Source organism: Typopeltis vanoorti, chromosome 2, assembly GCF_054136105.1.
Source record: "Typopeltis vanoorti isolate ZY-2024b chromosome 2, IOZ_Tvanoo_1.0, whole genome shotgun sequence".
In the NCBI taxonomy this organism is placed as follows: Eukaryota; Metazoa; Arthropoda; class Arachnida; order Uropygi; family Thelyphonidae; genus Typopeltis; species Typopeltis vanoorti.
In genome coordinates, this window is record NC_143550.1 from 76,270,692 (window position 1) to 76,285,080 (window position 14,389).

The 14,389-nt window shown below is 34.9% G+C and overlaps 1 protein-coding gene and 1 long non-coding RNA gene across 4 annotated transcripts in view; one reads left to right on the forward strand and one right to left on the reverse strand.

Annotated features, from left to right (window-relative positions):
- The window catches only part of LOC150109190 (uncharacterized), a 129,866-nt gene extending 121,342 nt beyond the window's left edge, over positions 1 to 8,524 (reverse strand). The window contains exons 1-2 of one of the 2 annotated variants that reach the window (XR_016550227.1): positions 8,281 to 8,524; positions 8,003 to 8,141 (exon numbers count right to left, since the gene is read on the reverse strand). This is a non-coding gene — a long non-coding RNA (uncharacterized LOC150109190). Of the gene's footprint in view, positions 1 to 8,002; positions 8,145 to 8,280 lie in introns of both variants that reach the window. The other variant, XR_016550228.1, reaches the window with a different exon arrangement.
- LOC150109189 (potassium voltage-gated channel protein Shal-like) overlaps positions 1 to 14,389 on the forward strand; it is a 288,406-nt gene that overhangs the window by 217,607 nt on the left and 56,410 nt on the right. The window lies entirely within an intron of this gene.

Below are 14,389 nucleotides of genomic sequence, written 5' to 3' on the forward strand. Positions count from 1 at the left end.
AAGTGTTGTATTTTCTTACTATGGTGCAAATAATTCGGTGATATAGTATTCTCTCTCTCTCTCTCTCTCTCTCTCTCTCTCTCTTTCTCTCTCTCTCGTTCGCTCGCTCGCTTTCGAAATGACCTTCTGTATGACGAAAACATATTCTTTTGCTAGGTCTTAATGTGTTTATCTTTGCCCCGAAGAACCTAAAAAAAAAAAATTAAGCTACGACATTCCAGCTGCTTCAACTCCACTCAGACTTCCCTTCCAATCCTTTTACCATTAACGCTTCGAGGTCTCCACCCAACAGTAATGGTAATATCAGATTATCTCACGACATTACACACACACACACACACACACACACACACACACACACACACACACACACACACACACACACACACACACACACACACACACATTGACATAAGAATCAGAGGAGTGTCGTGACGACGCCCAACGTCAGCTGGAACGGGCGGAGTGATGAATGGGTGACGACATCTCAAGGTGTTCCGCATTTATTTTTGAGCGATAGTCTCAGAGGTCTGATTTGATATGAGATCTGCAACACCTAAACAATGAAAAGAAGATGAAATGGCTGTCGATCAGTTCCTTGGAGATCATTTTATCCAGGAACGTAAGAAATACCTTGAAGAATTCGTTTTCGTAATTTCCTCTTTTACAATAATAAAAAACTTTATTCCCTTACAGATAAAAATGATGTTCGATTAGCATGAAGGGGGTTTCGACAAAGCTTCCTGTGTGTGTGTGTGTGTGTGTGTGTGTGTGTGTGTGTGTGTGTGTGTGTGTGTGTGTGTGTGTGTGTGTGTGTGTGTGTGTGTGTGTGTGTGTGTGTGTGTGTGTGTGTGTGTGTGTGTGTGTGTGTGTGTGTGTGTTTCGCAATCTGAATACTTGTTTATTTTGCCTGTGTGTATATTCTTACTTCTTCCTATTCATTATGAATGCATTGTTATTTTTCTGTGTATAACTGTTTGCTGTTGTTTCTCTGATTGTTGTCATGGTTTCGGACTTCTTTCTCTGTTTTGTTACTTAGTTTTTTGTATGTAATTATTACAATGTTTGTGTGCCTTTATTGTGTCATTTCATAATTATCTTTGAATTTTTGTGCTAATTTTATGTATGTTTGCAGCTTCGCTATTCTGCATTTCCATCTTTGTATGTTTTTTCTTTGTGTGCATGTGTGATCGTCATCTCTATTTTATTTTGTGTATCATCTGGCAGCGTATGTGTGTGAAGTTTTTCCTCTCAATTTCTAGCTTTAATGCATCTTGTGAATTTTGCGATCACCTCTCCTCTTCTGTGCTTAATGAAATCCCCCCCTCTCTCTCTCTCTCTCTCTCTCTCTCTCTCTCTCTCTCTCTCTCTCTCTCTCTCGTCTCTCTCTCCTTTTAGGATTTGTTTTTGTTTCAGTTAATCTCTGTTCATGGTGTTACTTTGACGTTTTAAGTACATTCCGCCCACAAAAGGTTATAAAGTTATAGTCTGTTTTTGGTACCGCGGATAAACTAATAATAATATAATCGGAAGGTCTGCTCTGGAGTCCAAATATGAAACTTTTTTGGAGCCACTTCAAGCCTTCGATAAGCAAGGTGGTGGTCTCACACCGTCCGATGAAAATTATCTTAGATTCTGATGATTGTGGTATTCTTCTTTACTCTCATATCATATCAGTAAGCTTACAACTTTCTCAGTATGTTAAATTGTTGTCTCGCCATCTCTTTTAGTATTAATATCATTCCTCAGCTCCTGATTTGCTCACACTTTTTGCTCCTTTTTGCACCTGCTCCTTCCCTTTCAAGTGAAATAGGTGTCTGTAATGTTATGTTTCTTTCTCTATCTATCCATCTGTTCTTATTGTCTGCCTGTTTCCCTAACTATGTAATGGAGAGAGAGAGAGAGAGAGAGAGAGAGAGAGAGAGAGAGAGATGTACACGTCTAAATGCCAAAAACTGATATTCCTAAATTGTACGAGATTCAAATAGAATGCGGTACCTAGTTGGATCGATCTTCCCACCCTCTAAGCACACACAGTAATAAATATGATAATATGTGAATTATTTAGGATGATTCTTCTGCGAACATGTTAACATGAGCACTGGCTCATGCTCCGACCTCATCACTTGAGGATCAGAAATCTTAACTTTAACCCTGTCGCAAACGCACCTGCAGCATAAACATTGTTGTGGCTCTGTTCCTTAACACTGCCACATTCTAGAAAGCATCGAATTATCTATCGGCCCTCATCCTTCCATACACTACATGTAAAGGTCTTATTCTCAACCACAAGTAAACTGCTCCAACACATCACACCACCACAGCCAAACTTCAAGGTTGGGATGTGCACTCCGGTATAAGGCATTTTCAGGCTTTCGCCATCCTTAAACACGTCCATGAGATTGGCAAAGATTGCAACGTTATTCGTGGCATCATATCTCAGATTTAGAACTCCCTACAGACCAGTCGTCATGTACTTCACACCAGAGCAATGTGAGAATTCTTTGCCATGGTTGAGTGGTCTATGTGTAGCTTTTTGTTCATAGAAATAAGAAGTTGCACTCTTTACGTACCGTTCTGCTTTGACTTTGTAGTCTCCATTAGCTGCCGGTTGAGCATTTTCAAGTCATACTATTGAGATTCCATACCACTTTCCGAACATCTTTTCGTCTTCCTGTGTGTTTCTTGGATGAGAAAATGGGAGGATAGTATCCTCGCATTTCCATCTCTGATAATGATGATTTGAGCTGATTTTGGAAAATGTATTATTTTAACAATGCTTTTGAATGGAATACTGGAAGTAGAATGACAAGTCATTCTATGATAACACCTCTTTCGAAGTCTATAAATGCTCCACGTGCGTACAGTTGACATTATAGATACTGTATACCGTCAATTTTAGGAGTAAATATATTTAAATTAAAATTAATGTAAATAATAATTTTCGACGTGTCTCCCACCCACGAAAAGTTGTTACAAACCTATAGTACATCAGTATCGTATCAGAGATGCCAGTTTTAGCTTATTTTTCGCTATAATAGCGTATTTCAATGCTATCTAATTCATAAAATTACTCATATGGCGGATAGTATATCAAATATGACTTTCTTTAAAAATAATCTAACGGATTTTATCTTTCCTGGAGGGACAAATTAATTATCAGATCTGTAATTCGAATTGTGATATTTTATATTTTTAAATGAAAATACAAACAAATTATGGTCAAAATTTTTTTTTGTTATAAAATACTGTATTTAGAAATCCAACCTACTTATGCGTGAGTGTGCATAGCTAACTCACGCATAAGTGTCGTACGTACGCAGCCATCAGCAAGTCAAACCAGTTCTCTTTACGATTCATATGGCACGTGTAGTGTAAGCTGTTGGTGATAATTCCAAGAAATTTAAAATGTCTTATCGCGAAGACACCCAAGTGGTTCTTCTATCATCAATGAGGTAATTATCTTATAAAAGACTCTAATATCAGACTATGAATGGTCGGGCTAAGATTTTTTTTGTATATCATTTTTAATTATTTTACTGTTACTATTTGCACGTTTAATTTATTTTTACATTATTTTACTAATAATTAATTATAAATTAATATTAGTTAATAATATAATAATTATTGATATAAATCACATAAGTGGCAGTTTGTACCGGAATGGAAATATCTAAAAATAAGACAAAAAATAGCCTCGCGTAATTGAAGTGACTTCCTTCAAAATTGAAATGAAAACGGTGTTCGAATAATATTTGACGGAGTTCTCCGTTTTGGGAAAAAGCAATACAAAAATGCTGAACGATGGAGATCCGTAGGATTGGATGAAGTGGATGGTAAATTCGTTCGAGTGTGTGTTTAGAAATCTTTATGGTAGCTTGAATGTGACAAAAGACATCGATTACTGTGGGAGGAGAGCTTTCCATAGTGTCCCGTGCTCTATGCCGGAACTACTGTGGAGACTTATTCAAATACTGATCGTGATAGCACACCATTTATTTGCATTTTCTTTTTTTGGCCAAAAAAAAAAAAAAGTTCGATAGTAGTTTCTTCTTATTTTTATCCGATTTAATGATCCTCCTATCGTAAAATATGAAAGGCTTTGTATTTCTTTTGTAACATTCCTCTGCTCTGGTTGGACTATTTTATTGAAATTTCATATTTGAAATCTTTAATTAAATTTGTCTACTCATCTCAGTTTCGGTTGAAATAAACTATCAGCCAAATACCAAAAGCATCTCTGTTCTAGGTATTACAATAATCAATTGACGTCACAATAAAATAATGCTACTACCAAACGTAATTTTTTTAAAATAATTGTCTACTGTCACTTCCATACTTGTATATATCCATTTTAACGTCGAAGGTGGATTTTTTAAAATTCCATTAAAAATGCACCTTTTTGTCTTTTTTTTTAATTTTTTTATTTTTGGATTTTCTAAAGTAATTTCGTCTGATTTTCTCTTTATCATACTAGACTTGAATTAATAGTATGATAAATAGTATGATCCGCAGCACTCACAGGCTTTTATAACCATAATTTTAGAAGGTGGTTGGTCTCATTGTCTAAATGAATACATTTTTGTGTGTAAAATGCATGTAAGGTGGAAGGATAAAAAAAAATCCTTCCACCCCGTATAAGATCGTTAACTCCTCTTCCAAAAAACCCTCATAAAGATTTTCTTCACATCTTGGACGGGATTCGACCCTAGGTCTTTCAAACTAAAGGACGACGTCAAAACTGACGAGCTGTGAATGTACTCAATAGGATTATTACGTTTGTCAATCCGTGTGTGTTCTGTGGCTGGTTTGTCCGTTCTGCGGGAAAAATTTGTCATCTTCTTATGAGATCTGCTAACTTGATGACTATATAAGAAGACTCCATGCTGATTTTTCTTTTCTCACTCTCTTTCTTACTATTATCTCAGAAAACAATTTATTTTAATTTTTTTTAATTAAAAGTTTATTTTATTTAATAAGGAAATGGTTCGTAGCTTACAGTACAGCCATGCCCTTAAGCAAGAACTTGCTTATTATGTCGAATATGAAATGGACTTGCTGAAATAGACAAAAATATATAACATAAATAACAGGTCATGAATAGAAAATGCTTGAGGGGGAAAAAATGAAATAATATGCAGGATTCTGCTGTGTTAAAGGAAAACATTTGTCTCAGGTATCAAATGTAAAAAACAAGCCACGGATTCAGAAAAAAAAACATTAAAAAAATGTCGAATTAAATTTTTTATTACAGCACCCTCACCTCTCCACAAAAAAAAGCCCAAAAATAACCTATTGTGTAAAGTGAATCGAAATTTTTGTGAAAATGTAAACCTGGCTGTACTCGAAAAAGTATGAAAAGAAAAAAAAATTTAACCTTTAAAGGTCTAATTACGTAAACAGAAATGGATGCACCTAAATAGGATGAGGGCATCTTCCACCATATTTCCTTTTCTAAGGCTCTCGCCTCTCTTGAATTACAATTTTAACGAGCTGTACACATTATTCATCTTTCGCTAACAAGCTTAATAAGTTGGTAAGCAATATACCGTAATTAAAGCGAAGAAGACGCAAAGGGAATACTCTCTCTAGAAGCATGGCCACGTAACAATTCATTACGCCTGACTTCATTAGGATAGAAAGTGGTAAACAGACTTTTGTCGGGTGGCTTCTCGAGGAAGCAAGTATAGCATGTTTGTCATTGATATTAACTTTGCCGCATCTCGAAATGCAGTGATCGCATTTAAAAATCTACTAACACGCTTTCAGTTAATTATGTGTGACCCGTTCCAGTATAAAAAGTTTGTTAACATGCCTTGACATATGAATTAAAATAAATTCCGAGATATTCTGTCTAGAATTTGGATCTAAGATAATGAAAGAAATTGCATGTCTAAAAACCATTCGGTGAAGATATATTTTTATAAATTTTTGTCTGAAAATGGTCTTTATGGGTGTGTTTAAATAGGAATATGAATGTCAGAATATGCTAAAAAGATTTATCGAAAAAAGAAATAACGGAAAAGAAAAGGAGTAAGGAGATCGGTTGTATTAATTGATACTTATCTGTTTCACTGTTATGAAAAAAAAACGTCATATTATATTCACTTTGATATCTGAAAACAACGCAAAGAATTTATTCTAATCACTTTTTATTTTAGGCAAATTATTTCAAAAAAAAAATTCTTAACGTATCATTTCAAAAAAATCATGTTTTCTATGTTTAACTTGGTAACGCAGTGGATGAAGCGTTCTTTTTGACGGCAAGACACCAGGGAAAAAAATCTTTCCGAATAATTTTCTAAATGCATTGGAACTCTCAAGGGAAAAAAGAATAAAAAAAAAGTGTAATTTATGATTTCCGACATCAACCATTAAATATAATTAGCGATGAAACGTGGAGGACTGAAGTATTTTTTTTTCAAAAAAAAGCTGGATATTTAATTAAGATCTGCGCGTGTTGATTCATTTGTTAGTGATCAATGCAGTAATAAGTCGGAAACCGCAGAAACTACAATAGATTATTGCTGCCTCTTAGAAACGTGTTATGAGTACTGTAGTGAATATTTCGAGTGTATACTGCGGTGCAAAAAATATAGACACTTCATTTTTCTCGAATATAGCCTAGAAGTGATAAACTACATAGGATAAAAACAAATGAGGGTGCACACTAAATGATCATTCACTACTGTACGTTTACGATTAATGTAATGCCAATACTTATCAATTAATTTTTGCTGCCAGGTATCAATGAGATAGATGGATGGATGGATGGTGTGTCTGGAGTGACTGATCTTCAAAGAGTTGAAGCCTACAGAAAAGCATGAAACAGGGCCACTTGGCGAGGACTGGTGTGGCACATCACAGAGCATCTGAGTGACCATACGGCATCCGATGATGTCCAATAAATAGAGAGATGGATCATAATTAGCACATCAGTGTTCAAATGACAGAAATCCAAGAAACTTTTTTATTATGAGTTTTACCTGCCGATGGTTGCAAACCTGCAGCGCATTCGTACCACGCGTGGATCAAGAATTAGATAGCGAAACATCTCTCTCTCTCTTATGATCAGACATGATACTTCTTTAAGCCTTTAGCTCTCCAGTACGCATAAAAGTTGTAGGCAGACCCACATCTAAAATTGTCTACAACCTAAAAATATTCACCAATATTCATGCTACAAGTGAAATTGACGCCATAGCTTATAGGTTTGAAAGAGGAGATGCCAACGAATCTGTATTATGTCAGGATTCAACTCTATTGTTTCGATTTCTCTCAGAGCCCCTCCCCCCCCCCTGACTGATTTTCCTTTTCAGTCGTTTCCGACCTTAGGTGAGTTCGTAGGCATTGTCCACAAAGTATTCCTGGTGAGATTTTTTTTTTACAGGGTACTTCACCATTGCTTTCCCCCCCCCCCCCCAATTTTTATCCAGGCTCAGGACCAGCATATGGCTGTGACGTATTCATGACTGTAATCCATGTGTTTTCACGGACCCAGTTTGTCTGTTCTGGGGGACGAAAAACCCGAGTTTCCAGGTGAAAAAATCCCTACCTCCGTATGAGACAGGCTAGCTCATCTTTCGTCGAAAAAGACCAGATAAAGGTTACTCACGTCACTGACTGGAATCGAACCCAGGTCTTTCCGACAAAGGGCTTCGTCTATACTGACTGAGCTACGGCGGCTCCTCCTCCCCCCTCAAAAAAAAAAAAAAAAAAAAAAAAAAAAAAAAAAAAAAAAGAATGGGTCCGTTCGTCTTAACTAGTAGTTGAGTAAAGCTTTAGTTAGTCCCATCTGTAGTAGTCAGGCCTAATTGGATATTATTTTGGTCGATCCCTAATTTAAGATAATTAGCATCGGGATATGTGCTATTAAACAATATTAAAAATTAAATAATGTAATAATATTTATTATTAAACTGAAACGTAATTATAAAGACATTTTTATTGATTTTTCTTGAGCAAAATCTTTCAAAAAATGAGCAGAATTTAAACATCTTACTTGATCACCTTCATCACATTGTGCAGGAATCGATTGAGCCCACTCGGTCCAGTTGCCGAAGACGGACACTGGTAATGCGTATAAATATCCGTACAGCCTCAGTGGATTCGAACCCAAGGGATTGATGTCGGTCTTCACTCTGCTAAGGCAGAAATTTTTATCAAAATACTAACTACATTCTTTGAAGCAAAGTTAAGTAGATTTTTAATCAAGTTCGAATAATTATTTCACGTTATGGGGAAACTCGGTGCACACAAAATTAAATGTTATTTATTTACCGTGTATTAGATGCAAGGTCATCACTGAATACAAATATTGGACCATTAGGATGCGAGCGATGACTCGGGGAAAAGAGAAGGGAGATGTTGGTGATCGTAATGCCGACGCCTCTTCAGTTAATTACCGGAGCTAATAACTAATCTAATCATCTTCTCCCGTGATCACAACGGTTAAAAATCATTTCCTGGGAAACGTTAACCCACCAACTAGCTATCTAATGGTATGGAGGTAGTTTAACCTTCTCGTGCTGGCTTTTGGCTTCGTTGAGAGACGAACAGTCTCGTGGTCTGCTAACAAATGGATTTCGCTATATCCTAGAATGTTAATGGTTCCTGCGGTACTGCCGTCTGACGAGTGATTTAAATCCCTCGTTAATTACTGAGCCTTACTTAGTCACTAAATATTCAAGAACTTTACTTTTCTGTACGTTGGAAATGCTGATTAATATTAAATGTCAATTAAAGCCTGCTTCCATTAATAAGCTGTTAAAACGGTTTGCGAGAGTGGAAGTGCTGTCGCAAGAGTGCAACGAGAGAGCCAGAGAGAGAGAGAGAGAGAGGGAGAGAGATGGTTTAAAAGCAAAAACAAACTCTGATTTATTGCAAACAAACAAACTCTGAATTAAGCTGATATTAATTCTAAACAATTTAATGAAATAACCGTAGTGATAATGACGTCACATTTTGAAGAAGGAAGTTATAGTTTTTGAATGTGGTGAATAATGTCGAAATATTTTAATATTATCATGATTATAGCATAAGTTAATTCTCTGTGGCATTGGCTTTACTAGTGTTGTTTTAAATACAAGCCACGATTAACCTAATGAATTTTTTTTTTGGCTAAATTGACTGAGTAGTTGTTTATACGGTATCTAACAAATATTCGTCATCTTGCACAAAATAACTAATTGTGAAGGCCACAGATCTCAAAGAATCAGGTTTTGCGCCAAGAAATTCAAATAGTGTATCCTAGCCAGTGATAGACTCTCGAGATAGCGAGTTTTGTTACTTCTTGCTCACTGAACCCTAAATTAGGAGGGGGGGGGGGGGTATTTCAAAAATCGAAATTTGAATAGGTTTATTTTGCATTCAGTAAACCTATTCAAATTCTTCCCATTCTTTCTCTCTAGGAAAATCCATCTTTTCAGTTCGCTGTATTCTAACAGTTGTTTTAACAATTTCAGGAAAATGCAAATTTATCTTTTCCAAATTTTCATCCCGATTAAAAAAAAATAAAAAAATATAAAAAAAATTAATTAAATTTAGATTGACTATACTTCTAGAATAGCACATACCGGAAAACTCAAAAGTTTCAAAATTCCCAAGCAGTAACAACACTCTGGTGATAGTATTGATTTCTGCCGCTAGATGGTGATAGCATATACTTGGACCACTGATGCTAAGCTCATCATGCGTAAGATCTTCTCGAGTGTTATTTATTATTATTTATTATTATTATTATTATCATCATCATCATCATCATCATCATCAGGATAAAAAAATTTGTATTGTCCTGAAATTGTTAAAACAGCTTCTGGAATACAGCGAACTGAAAAGATGGATTTTTTTTCCACTCGAGAGAAAGAATGGGAAGAATGCAAACTTTGTTGAGTAGTTGCCAAAATAGATCATCGTTTGCATTTGAAAATGTGAAACATTCAGGTAGTTCATTCGAGACAAAAAAAAAAAAAAAGATCCAGTAGCAAGTTAATCGAACACCCATCGTTGAATGGCAAGGCATCCACCATAAAGTTCTGAACAAATGGGCTGCTCTAATGCGTTTTTGAACGGAAACTCTAATATTTATAATATATATTTTCAAATAATAATAATCTAATAATATTTCTTTTCTAAAATAAATTGGGATGAATAAGAGTGACGTATATTACGCTTTGCATCGACACACAAAAGACATTGAAATCATTTACGGTTAATTTTTTAAGCAGAAAGAGAGAATGCACAGAGGCAGACCGAGTTACAGTCTGCTTCAGAATCGATCCTTTGATTAACTTCTTAATTTGTAACTTTTCAAAGATTTGTTTTTCATTCCATCTAAACAGATGGGGTTTACTACTGCGACCTGCCAAACAATTTTCAATGGCAAACATTATTATTAATTAATTTTTCTTTAATTAAATGTCATAGCGAAACGGAAATGGTGTAAAAGGCACTTTCGTATAAAAATAAAAAATAACGTTTGTAGTTTATTGTATTGATTGCGTGCATTGTGCATATTAAGTACATTCTACAAAAATGGCACCCAACAATGATCAATTCCAATTAACCAATTGATCATAGCTCATTTCTAATAAAAGCAAAATATAATTCAATTAAGTAAAAATATTTGCAAATGAAACTATAAAACGGCGTTCTCTGGTATTTGCTTAATAGTGTTATAATACAACGAGAACAGGAATAATCGTAATAAATGTATTAAATTACACTCCTCTCAATAAATGGTCTTGTGTAGCTATTTTTGCTGTGTTTTTGTATGAATTAAGGCACACACTGTCTATGTTGTCAGAAAGATTTGAAGACCAGTGAGATATCACTATTGGACTTTGTCTATGCACTTTCAGTGAGCATAACGCAGATGTGAGTGGACAAATTTGAAATATTTGATTTTGGGTAGCTATGCAGAGGTCTATGACTCGCTTGATAATCAAATACGGAAATACAAAGGAATGTTGTTATTTGGGATGCTGCCGAAAGAACTAAGGCTACGGGGAGTGAGGGAGATAGAGAAGTATTATAATGTCCGTTAATTGTTTGTGTTATTCTGCGCGGTTTGCCCAGTTTGCGAGATGAAAAACCCTGCCACCTGTCTATGAGGCGGGAAAAAATCCTGATGGAGGGTATTTGCATATTAGAAGGGACTCGAACCCACGTCTGTTTAATAACACAATCGGTATCGTCGATACCGATTGTGTTACAGAGAAACATGAGGAAAAGAGAGAGAAAGAGAGAAAGAGAAATCTTCACATGTATTAGTAACTAATCAATAATTAGTTACTAGTTTATTTAATTTACTTAAATTAATTAAATATTAATTTGTTTTGACTGATAAGCATTTAATTTCTAACTTGATGATGGTTTAATTGACTTTGTGCTAGACTGAAAAAAATCCTTATGAATGCTTTATATAGAAATCCTTATATAAAAATCCTTATATAAGCTTAATTAAATGAAACTTTATTTGTTTCATCTATCAAAAGAATAAAAACATGATTTTAACACACACACACACACACACACACACACACACACACACACACACACATACACACAACGTGTACCTCTTTGTTGACGGATCTATTTCTGCTAACTTTTCCATGCTGTATATACGAGCGAAGGTAGAAAACACAGTGAAAGAAGAAAAATCTTTTTTTCTATACTAACAAAAACGATATTGAATTTTTATGAATGAAGAAATACAGTTGAAAAAATTTAATTTGCATTAGATCTTCTGAAATATATGTTCATTTGTTTTATTATTTTTATATTTATTAGTAGTAAAGGCAAGGATATCCGATGCATTTTAACGTAACATATTATTAGAGATAAATTATTCAAAATAATTAAATCAGATCATTTGTAAAGAAAAGAAAATGGTCTTACTATGATATGCATCTATGTAATGTGGAAAAAAAAGTAAAACAAAAAAAAAATCAAAAAGATTTCCAAGATATTAAATTTCATGAGACAACATCTCTCTAGTGGTTTTCTTAAAGCAAACCGAACAGATGAAAGATTTCGTGATTGTAAAAAAAAAAAAAAAAAAAAAAAAAAAAAAATAAACTCTTTTCAGATCGAGATTGATTCTGTTTTTATATATTATATTTATTTTCATTTTTATGAACGAATAAATGAATCATGAAGCCCACTCGAATGTACAAAACATCTTTTATTCATTAGAGGCCTCGTATATTTATGATTTTAAGAGAAAAAAAAATCGATGTGTACTGAATTTTGCATGATTCCCTGTAACGAATATGTCTAATAACCTCTTCATCCCAGAATGTATACTGAGAGCTAACTTAAAGGCATTCTACATTTAATACTAAACTATATTAGATTTAAAAAACTATTACTTGCAGAGTTTATCTTCACTATTATATGTGAGTTAGCCGGTCTCGTACGGAGGTGGGGTTTTTTCTCCAGGAAACTAGGGATTTTCATTCCTCAAAACAGGCAAACCAAACCCGTAAACACACACACACACACACACACACACACACACACACACACACACACACACACACACACACACACACACACACACACACACACACACACACACACACACACACACACACACACACACACACACACACACAATCTACAGAATAGAAATAATTTATTGTTGTTTATTGTTCTATCTTCTCCTTTGGGTAAAATGGCGAATACTTAATTCTTTGGATAATCCCTAACCATAGATGTCACGCAATATTGGTGTTAGAATGTTGGTAGGAGCGCCTACTTCGTAGCTGGAAGTGGCAACGAAACAAGCACTCTTCGGTTGGAAAGAACTCGAAAAGAATTTCGTTTAAGACGCAAGAAACTTCTGTAAGGAATTTCAACTGACAGTGAGTAGCAATCTCATTGCGGTATTTTCCTTCCTTGAAAATACTGCAATGAAATACCAATCGGGGAACAGCTATCGGCACACATAAGATACTTCCCTCATAAACTTCGCTGCCTCTTCCGTATTTCCGACAATGTCAACCACATTCTGATTCTAGAATTCATAAGCAGGAAGTCCAACATCATTTCAGTAAAATTCGTTAGTTTGTAAAGTTTGGGTGCCATTCCATCAACACCATAATCCGACAGAAAGGGACAAGATTCATCTCGTAACAGATAGTCGTCATACATCGATACCTTCTCGCCTGTGATTGGTTTGTGTCCCCCATGGTTTCAGCCATCTAGACATGTATAAGCTAACTTGTATGAATGATTAGGACGAGTTAATATGCTGCTTGCTTTATCAATAGTAGACATTATTGGAACACGTGAAGTGAAATAAGGATGGACATTACAGTTGGTTATTATTTCTTTTGGGATCATAGTTGCTGTAGTAAATGATCTGTGGAGTTCATGAACTAAACTTCTAAAATGTCGTCATTCACATTAACCTTGTGGTTGCATAACAGATTTTTTTTTTAAAAGTTAAACTTTTTAAGTAAAATTTCAAAACTGCATCTTTTTTAAGAATTACTTTGTTAGAATTCTGTCAAGGGCACGAATATTTTCGTTTATTGTCTGGAATTTTCATACATACAAATAAATAAATAAATAATGAAATCAAAAAATGATGTTAAAAAATCCTTAGAACGTCCAGGATATTCTAACGTACTATAAATTTATAACAACCTTTCGTGGATAGAAAATCGCATATATTTTTAATAGTTATGCAAAAATAACAGGGCTAAAATTTCAAAAATATCCAACAACAGCGCAATACACAGTCAGGCGTAAAAAATTCTCAACCGCGGTACGGTAACTGGCACCTTAATTCTCTGACATATCAATTCAAAACTTTCCCTTGTAACGAGGCAGACCTTGACCGAAAGTTGATTAAAATGATCAGTGGGTAAGAAACAACAGTTACCAGTTATCTTGAAAAAAAAAAAAAAACTAGTTCTAGTATACGAAGTCAATAATCCGAATCGTGAAGAATACAGAAGAATCTGCCCTCACACCTTTCCACGTAACATCGACGTGTAGGATGGATTTTAATATCCATCAGGGATCCATGTAAAGCGATAACATTGCTCGAGAACCAACTTCTGACGATGATCCTCGTGACCTTCTTTTTTAGTTCAGAAATAACTTCCAATCATCTAAAAGTGCAAGTGGAAACTTTCCCTATAAGTTGGCTACTTTCAGATCACAACTGAATAACAAATGTTATTCAGTTGTGGAAACTTTCCCTATAAGTTGGCTACTTTCAGATCACAACTGAATAACAAATGTTATTCAGTTGCGATCATTAAACAAGCCTCACTCTTAATCAATACGATGTGGTGCTTTCATTATCACATTCTCATATAGTTACATTTCAACTAAAACTAGAAGCCGCTTTATTAGGTGGTAAAGGGATCATCAG